Source organism: Malaclemys terrapin, chromosome 2 (assembly GCF_027887155.1).
Source record: "Malaclemys terrapin pileata isolate rMalTer1 chromosome 2, rMalTer1.hap1, whole genome shotgun sequence".
In the NCBI taxonomy this organism is placed as follows: domain Eukaryota; kingdom Metazoa; phylum Chordata; order Testudines; family Emydidae; genus Malaclemys; species Malaclemys terrapin.
In genome coordinates, this window is record NC_071506.1 from 205316827 (window position 1) to 205324800 (window position 7974).

Here is a 7974-nt window from a genome sequence, read left to right on the forward strand (position 1 = left end):
TGGCCCCGCCTGCCAGGGGCTTTCCCTACACAAGCAGCGACCCCAGTTTGAGAAACACTGAAATAGACCCTCATCCCATTCACATTAAGTAGTAATGCCCCCAGGATGCCCTACTACATCTTTCTAACATTATATACACATCTGACAGGACTTTCCATGAGACCCCCAACCTGAATCTGATTTCACCCATGCATATTTGAGTCTGGTGTCACTCGGTGGAAGCCAGTGGAATTACTGTGTCAAATCGGTGCGAGAGGAGAATCCGGCTGGTAGTGGCCAGTATGGGAACAAAATAAAATGATCATTTGAAAAAAAAAAAAAAAAAAAAAAAAAAAAGCCAGAAAGTCAGTGCTTACTTCTGTTGTCTATCTGATGGTTAAACGGTCTGCGCTGGCCTGACGTAAAGCTGAGTGATACCAACAGCACCAACATGTAGACTGTGATCCGCTTTAAGTGCTTGGGCTGAGGTGAACAGTGAGAGCGATGAGACCCCGCCACTGCATGCCACATGATGGATCAACTGTAAGGCCGCTGGGAGGAGAGAAGGGAACATGGTATAAACTACACGATTAAAAAAAAAAACATTCCATCAGTTTTGAAAAAAGATCTATAGATATGACAGTTGATAACTAGGGCTGTTTATTAAACAACTATTTATCTAACAACCAGGGTCTAATCCACAGAGCAGGAAACCACAATGTTCCCAGTGCTGCCACTGATTTGCCATGTGACCTTAGGCAGCTCACTCAGTCTCCCACAGCTTCCTTGCCTGGACAATGGGTGTAACATTTACCTCCCTCGGAGGTGTTGAGAACTAGTCAGTCAAAGACCGTAAAGGAGCTTCAGAGATGCAGTGTGCTGTAGTATGTAAGCACTTGCTGTATGAAGTATACTTTAACAAATACCCATTTTATTGTTTTCCATCATTCCTTTGCACAAAGATGCTAATATTAAATGTTAAGTATCAAGGTATTTTTACTGCCCTAAATAGGGCTAAATTCCCATAAACAATGAGAATACATTCTAGATCTCTCTCTAGTGCTAAGTACATGCATCTGTGTGTATCTGAATGTTGCTGTGCAAAATATCACTATTTTTAATCTTCTGAACTTGTAGCATTTATAAAGGACATTTTTAGATTTTAATTAAAATTTGGTTTATCAACTAATTCTTCTGTTTAGAAGATAAAGCTTTCCAGGTGCCAACTTGTGGTTTGTTAAATGAAACAGTTTCCACTGATTGATCCTGCAGTCCTTAGTTCTCCAGGGCACTGTTGGGAATCTTACCTGAGGACTGTAGGATGAGTTCTACAGACATCAAGGGTCAAAAACCAGGCAGTAATGGGGGGAGGGGGGAAGGGAGAGAAATCCAGACGTTAGGATCTAGACCGTAAGAAATTCTGGGTTCTGTTCTGAGCACTGACATTCACTCATTCGGAGGTCTTGGGCAAGTCACTTAGGCCCAGATCCTCAAAAGGTACTTAGGTTGAAATCAATGGGAGTTAAATGCCTACATATCTTTGAAGATCTGAGACATAATCTTTCCATACCTCAGTTCTCCTGTCTGTGAAGCAAGGATAATATGTACTTTATAGAGGTGTAGTAAAGTTTAGTTTAACATCAAGGACTTGATCCCACATCCATTAAACTCCATGAAGAGTATTTCTATTAACTCCAATAAGTATACAATTGGGCCCTAAGATTTTCAAATTCAAGGTGCTATCAAAGTGCAAAGCATAATATGCAGTGCACTAAACTAATGCTCGTTGTCTGAAGCACTTGTGCATTTCTATTCACTTTGTTTAGTAAAATATTTGTACAGTCAAAGGCTCAATCCTCCAAATGTAGTTTTACTTTTACACTGCCGGTTATTTAAGACCGAGTGAGAAACAAGCATATAACAGTTTAGAGAAGGAGTGTTTTAAGGGTATTTTAAACAACCTTTAATTTTTAGCTGCATAATTCTCACTGTAATAATAGATTTACTTCTCATCCAGCCAAATCTCTCTAAAACTAGTAGAGGGAATGTGTTTAGAAATATCCTAACTCTTCCTGAGCATTAGACTTTGTGGGGCAAATTCTGCTGTCACTTATTTACATGGGTATATCTGTGGAGTGACTCCAAAAGTAGTGAAACCAGAATCTGGATCCCAAATGTCACATTACAAGGACTCTCTCTCATTCCATGACATTACTAAAGCAATAAATATTCTTGGGGACTAACAACTGTCTGGTTTGTACATCTTTATCAGCCTCCTTGCAGTCATTTATCCCAGAAAAGTCCCTGCATTGAGGTCATTATTGCTATAAAATGAAAAAATATTTTAAAAAGCAAAGGCATTTATACTTGTCTGCATAATGCAAGTTTTTTAGCATAGTTCTATAGAATTAGTGTCTTGATTCAAGCGGCCTGACTGGCTAATCCTAATCAGGACAGGATCTTAGTGAAGTGCATTTCTTCCACACACTTCTCTGTAGTTAGTTCTATGACCCACATAACCAAGTGACAGCACCTCAGAATACTAGTTCATTTATCCCTGGGAGGAAGGGAAGTAGTAACCCCATTTTACTGATGGGGATACTGAAGCACAGAAAGACTACTGACTTGATCCTGCAAGGTGCAGAGCACACTCAACTCCCAGCGAGTTCAGTGGGAAATACGTTCCTTCAACAAGGTCATGCTTAGCACCCTGCAGGATCGAGCACTAAGTGCTTGCCCAAGTGAGTCTGTGGTAGAACTAGAAAAAAAAAGTGAACCCAGAGCTCTCTAGTTCCACCCATGCCTTAGCCCCAAGCTCATCGTCCTCCTAAAATAAACGGAGTGAACTGTTCATCTTTAAATCCAACCAGGATTATTAGTTACTGAGGAGAGAAATCATGTCACCTCTGAGTATTTCATTATTGATGTTGGCAGGCCAGCGGGAACAGACCCCATTGCTCCATGACATGCCTAAAACTCCTGGAGCAAAAGTAAACGAGTCTGGAGGAAATAGTTCCAGTGAACCACACGATCAAATATCAGCTGCAGCGCTGGAAGATTCTGTTACACCCCGACACTGACTGAGCTGGGAGATCGCTGATATTTCTTTAATAACATTTCCTTCCTTCTCCAAAGGGGGAGAAAGCCAGTGCCAGGAAGGGAACGGCGGCTGCTTCTGGGTGCCCTGTACACGCTCCCCACGGGAGTCTGGCAGCAACACGCAACTGCCTAGAAACCTCGTTCAGAGGTTAGATCTTGACATCTGAATGGGGAAAAGTTACTGGGAGTTAGTTTACGTTACACAGTCTCATACTGTTACAGGAACGTGAATCTGAAGAGCTCAGGGCCCGATCCCGCAGCTACCGAAGTCAATAGCAGCACTCCTCGCCTCCGATTTCAGCGGGGGTAGGGTCAAGTCCTTAAAGCGTTTTATAAACGTTAAACTCCAATCCTTCCCCGCCCCCCGCAAGGCAGGGCTCAGCCCCACTTTACATGTGGGGAAACTGAGGCAGGGGGCAGCTGGGGTCTTGCCCGAGTCCCTGGCAGAGTCAGGGATCGAGCCAGGAAGACCCGCCACTTCTGCCCCAGATCTGCCTTCACTCGGACACCTGCTTCTGACCAGCCTTCGCACTCGCTCGCCTGGCCCAGCAAATCCCCATTGAAACCGGAGCTGCCTCCCCACGCCGCTGCGCTCCAGTTTTGTCCCTCACCCAAAGGCGAGCTAAGCCCGTGGCTGAAGCTGTTTCACTCACCTGTCCCCCGGGGGCTGCTGCTCCGTAAGTAGCTGCTGCTCCACAGGGAAACCAGTCCCGGAGCTGGGGTGCAGCCGGGCCTTTTATAGCTGGGGGCTCGGGCTGGAGAGAGGGAGGGGAGAGCCGAGGGGGCGTCAGCCGCGTGGCCGGGCACCATTTAAATCAGCCGGAGCAAGAGAGTAGTTCGTGTGGCTCCATTAGCCAGGCACCGATCAATGGGGCAGAGCTGGGGGCGGTGTTAATGCAGCGCACGGCTGGGGGTGCTTTGTCAGGCTGATGGAGCAGCTGCTAGGCGCCCCATGACTAAGGAGGAGGCTACTGGGGCGAGGTGGTGGGCTCAGCCTTAGCCCCCATCCATGGAGTTACTACCGCTGGCTCTCAGGGGCTAAAGCAGCAGGTGAGCTCCTCCCACCAGCCCAAGGTGGGTGCCTGAGAAGCACTTCGCAGGTGGGGAAAAACCTGCCCATGCTGGAGAGCCCTGCTGGGGGGAGGCAGGGGAGCAGTCTCCAGCCCTAAGTGCTTGCTGATGCCCAGGGTCACGCAGCAGTAGGGAAACTGCCAGGGCAGGGGGCTAGGCCAGTGCTGCAGAGCCGCCCCCCTTCTTGCGTGCTGCTGTTTGTCCTTTCTGCGGGACGCTGCTCTGAAGCGGTTTGCTCCCCTTACCCACACTAGGGCGAGGAAGAGTTAATAAGCCCAGCTGACTTCCTACCAGTGATCAGCAACCACCACGCTGCGCCGATCTCCCCCCTTCATCAGTGGCTATTCACTCACCTGTGTGTGGCTAATAACCCCCACCCCCAATAGCCTGGGGGACACCGGTCGCATCCCAGGACGGAGCCCGGAGCAGCGTTTACACACCTGCTGAACTTTAATGCCTGAAACTGACAACTCCCCACTCCTTAGAGTTAAGCATATGCTTTTGGGCTTTATAGATTCTAGGACTGGAAGGGACCTCGAGAGGTCATCGAGTCCAGTCCCCTGCCCGCATGGCAGGACCAAATACTGTCTAGACCATCCCTGATAGACATTTATCTAACCTACTCTTAAATATCTCCAGAGATGGAGATTCCACAACCTCCCTAGGCAATTTATTCCAGTGTTTAACCACCCTGACAGTTAGGAACTTTTTCCTAATGTCCAACCTAGACCTCCCTTGCTGCAGTTTAAACCCATTGCTTCTGGTTCTATCCTTAGAGGCTAAGGTGAACAAGTTTTCTCCCTCCTCCTTATGACACCCTTTAAGTCAACAAAATCCTGAAGTAAATTGTTAAGGCAATCCCTAGGCAGCAAAGTACTTATTTAAAAAAAAAAAAAAAAAAAAACCATTAAGCATGTGCTTAAATGCGTTGCTGGATCAGCTGATTCCATCAATCATTTCTCCAGTAAGGCCATTATAACTGTGTTTCTTGATTAAACTGGTATTCGATTGTCCTCACTGCAGTAGTCTGGGTGGTGTTAGGGATCTTTCCATTTATTTAAGTAAGCCTATGTTTGATTTCAAAACTGAAGTTTTACATACAACTCTCTGAACAGGGTTTGAATAGGCCGGTATGTCCTTGATAATTCGTGGTCACCTGGTGCTGCTGAAAGTGGTAAGTTTTTATACAAGTGTCTGCAGGCCATTACTAAGCCCAGGGCCTGTTGCTAAAAATGTTTGCAGTTAAAAAGATGGTCTAATTTGGCATTTTGCTAGCTGTGAGCTTTGCAGCCAGAAGAAATTTTAATCCCACACCTGAAATTCTTAGTTCTATTGTGAATATGTGCAGAGGAATGGAGTGATTGCTATTCATTTATTAAAGTGGAATTATATGTCTATACATGTACACACAGAGAATCAGAGATCTGTGATTTAGTTGTGCTCTAAAAATGCTTCAAAGTTGGTCAGTTGAGTAAATAGAACAACTGAATACAGTAACTAGTTTTTAGCCAGGAGGAATGCTTTAACATAAGGGGGAAAACATCACATTTGCTAAGTACTGAAATCCATGGTACATTAAAGAGAAGTTTTCCATAGCAGATACATATGAAGAAAACAAATGTTTTTGCTTTGCTGCTGGGGTATTGTTGTATTTTGCTGCCTATATTAAAAGATGCACTTTTGACTCTCAGAAGTCCCTGCTGTGACATGAGACCAGATATCATCTGACAGAGGGAAAATACTACTTGTCAGTTCATTTCACCAACTTCAATCAAGATGTTAAATCAATTAATATTTTTCCCATATAGCAGAGTTGCTTCTGTGATGGGTTGGATCACAGAAACCCCTTTAGGACTGCCACCTGATGTGCCACCTAGACTGCCTTGAGCCTGTTTTCCCTGCCAGCTTGGGACTTCAGTACCTTGCCTTGTTTGAGCCAGACACACTTGCCTGCTGCAAACACAGATCCAAGTTTGAACTATGTCCCCCATAAATTGCAGGCTTAACTGAAAACAGCTTAAGAAGTGTTCCTGTCTCCAGCACTCAGATACCCAGCTCCCAATGGGGTCTAAACCCCAAATAAATCCGTTCATAAACTCATAAATTGTTTGCCCTCTATAACACTAGTAGAGAGATATGCACAGCTGTTTGCCCCCCCCCAGGTATTAATATATACTCTGGGTTAATTAATAAGTAAAAAGTTATTTTTATTAAATACAAAAAGTAGGATTTAAGTGGTTCCAAGTAATAACAGACAGAACAAAGTAAATTACCAAATAAAATAAAATAAAACATGCAAGTGTAAGCCTAATGCAGCAGGAAACTAAATGCAGCCAAATCTCACCCTCACAGATGTTCCAATAAGCTTCTTTGACAGACTAACCTCTTTCTAGTCTGGGCCCAATCCTTTCCCCTGGTACAGTCCTTGTTCCAGCTCAGGTGGTGGCTAGGGGATTTCTCATGACTGCACCCCCCTTTGTTCTGTTCCACCCCCTTATATAGGTTTTGCACAAGGCGGGAATTCTTTGTCCCTCTCTGGGTTCCCACCCCTCCTTCTAAATGGAAAAGCACCAGGTTAAAGATGGATTCCAGTTCAGATCACATATCACCATGGGTGCCAGGTTTGGTGGTGCCCAGAATGGGTCCAAGCAGAGCTGTCCCGTCCATAGAATGGACCGGGCCCTGTGCTTTGGGGACGCAGGGTCTAGGGCAGCCTGGCGCTGGCAGTAGCAAGCAACCTGGCTCCAGCCCGCCCTGTTCCACCGGCTTCCGGCATCACTCGGGGGAGGGGGCGGAAGCCGGGAAAGGGTGGAATGGGGGCAGGGTGGAGGTGGAGCAGGGGTGGGAAGGAGCGGAGTGGGCTGGGGCCAGGTCGCTTGCTGCTGCTGGTGCCAGGCCCCCCGCTAATTCCCCAGGCTGCCCTGGACCCTGCATCACCCTGAAGTGTGGGGCCCCCCAAAGCATGGGTCCCGGGGCAGTTGCCCCAGTCCACCCTATGGACAGGAGGGCTCTGAAAATAAGCCCAAACATTGGTGGAGTCAGGCCCACATTTCTGAATATTGGTGAAGCACGGGTACCACGGGCCCATATAACTCACCACCTATGCATGTCACTGTAAGACTTCATTACCCACTTGCCAGCACACACGTATACAGGAAGACTTACAAGTAAACAGAGCCATTTACTTTAATGGGAGCCACCAAGATTCCAAGCTACCATTAACGGACCACACTTTGCATCATTACAATAGGCCCTCAGAGTTATATTTCTAGTTTCAGATACAAGAATGATACATTGATACAGATTGGATGACCACACTCAGATTATAAGCTTTGTAATGATACCTTACAAGAGACCTTTTGCATGAAGCATATTCTAGTTACATTATATTCACACTCATTAGCATATTTTCATCAAATCATATGGAGTGCAACATCACAGCTCCTTTCTCCAGTGCTATGATATTTAAAGAGATCACAAAAAATGCTCTTTGTGACACTGCACCCCATATTCTTCAGTGATATTATTATGATATGGTGATAGAATAATTATTTTATGCAAGATACGTCACGTGAGGTGTCATTGGAAAAGTTATGATTTGCTGAACGTGATTACCCTATTGGTATGCATGTATCGTTTCTGCATCTGAAGTTATAAATACTGGCTATGTATCTGTATTTCAAATGTTATAACTGGGTAACGCCCACTAGACAAGTCTAGATAGCTGGTTAGGAAGGGCCTATTTAGGGCAATGAGCCATTAGGGAGAACAATAAGCCTTAGGAGAAGCTTATCCCCACCTGTGAGCCTTCCTGAGAACACTCCA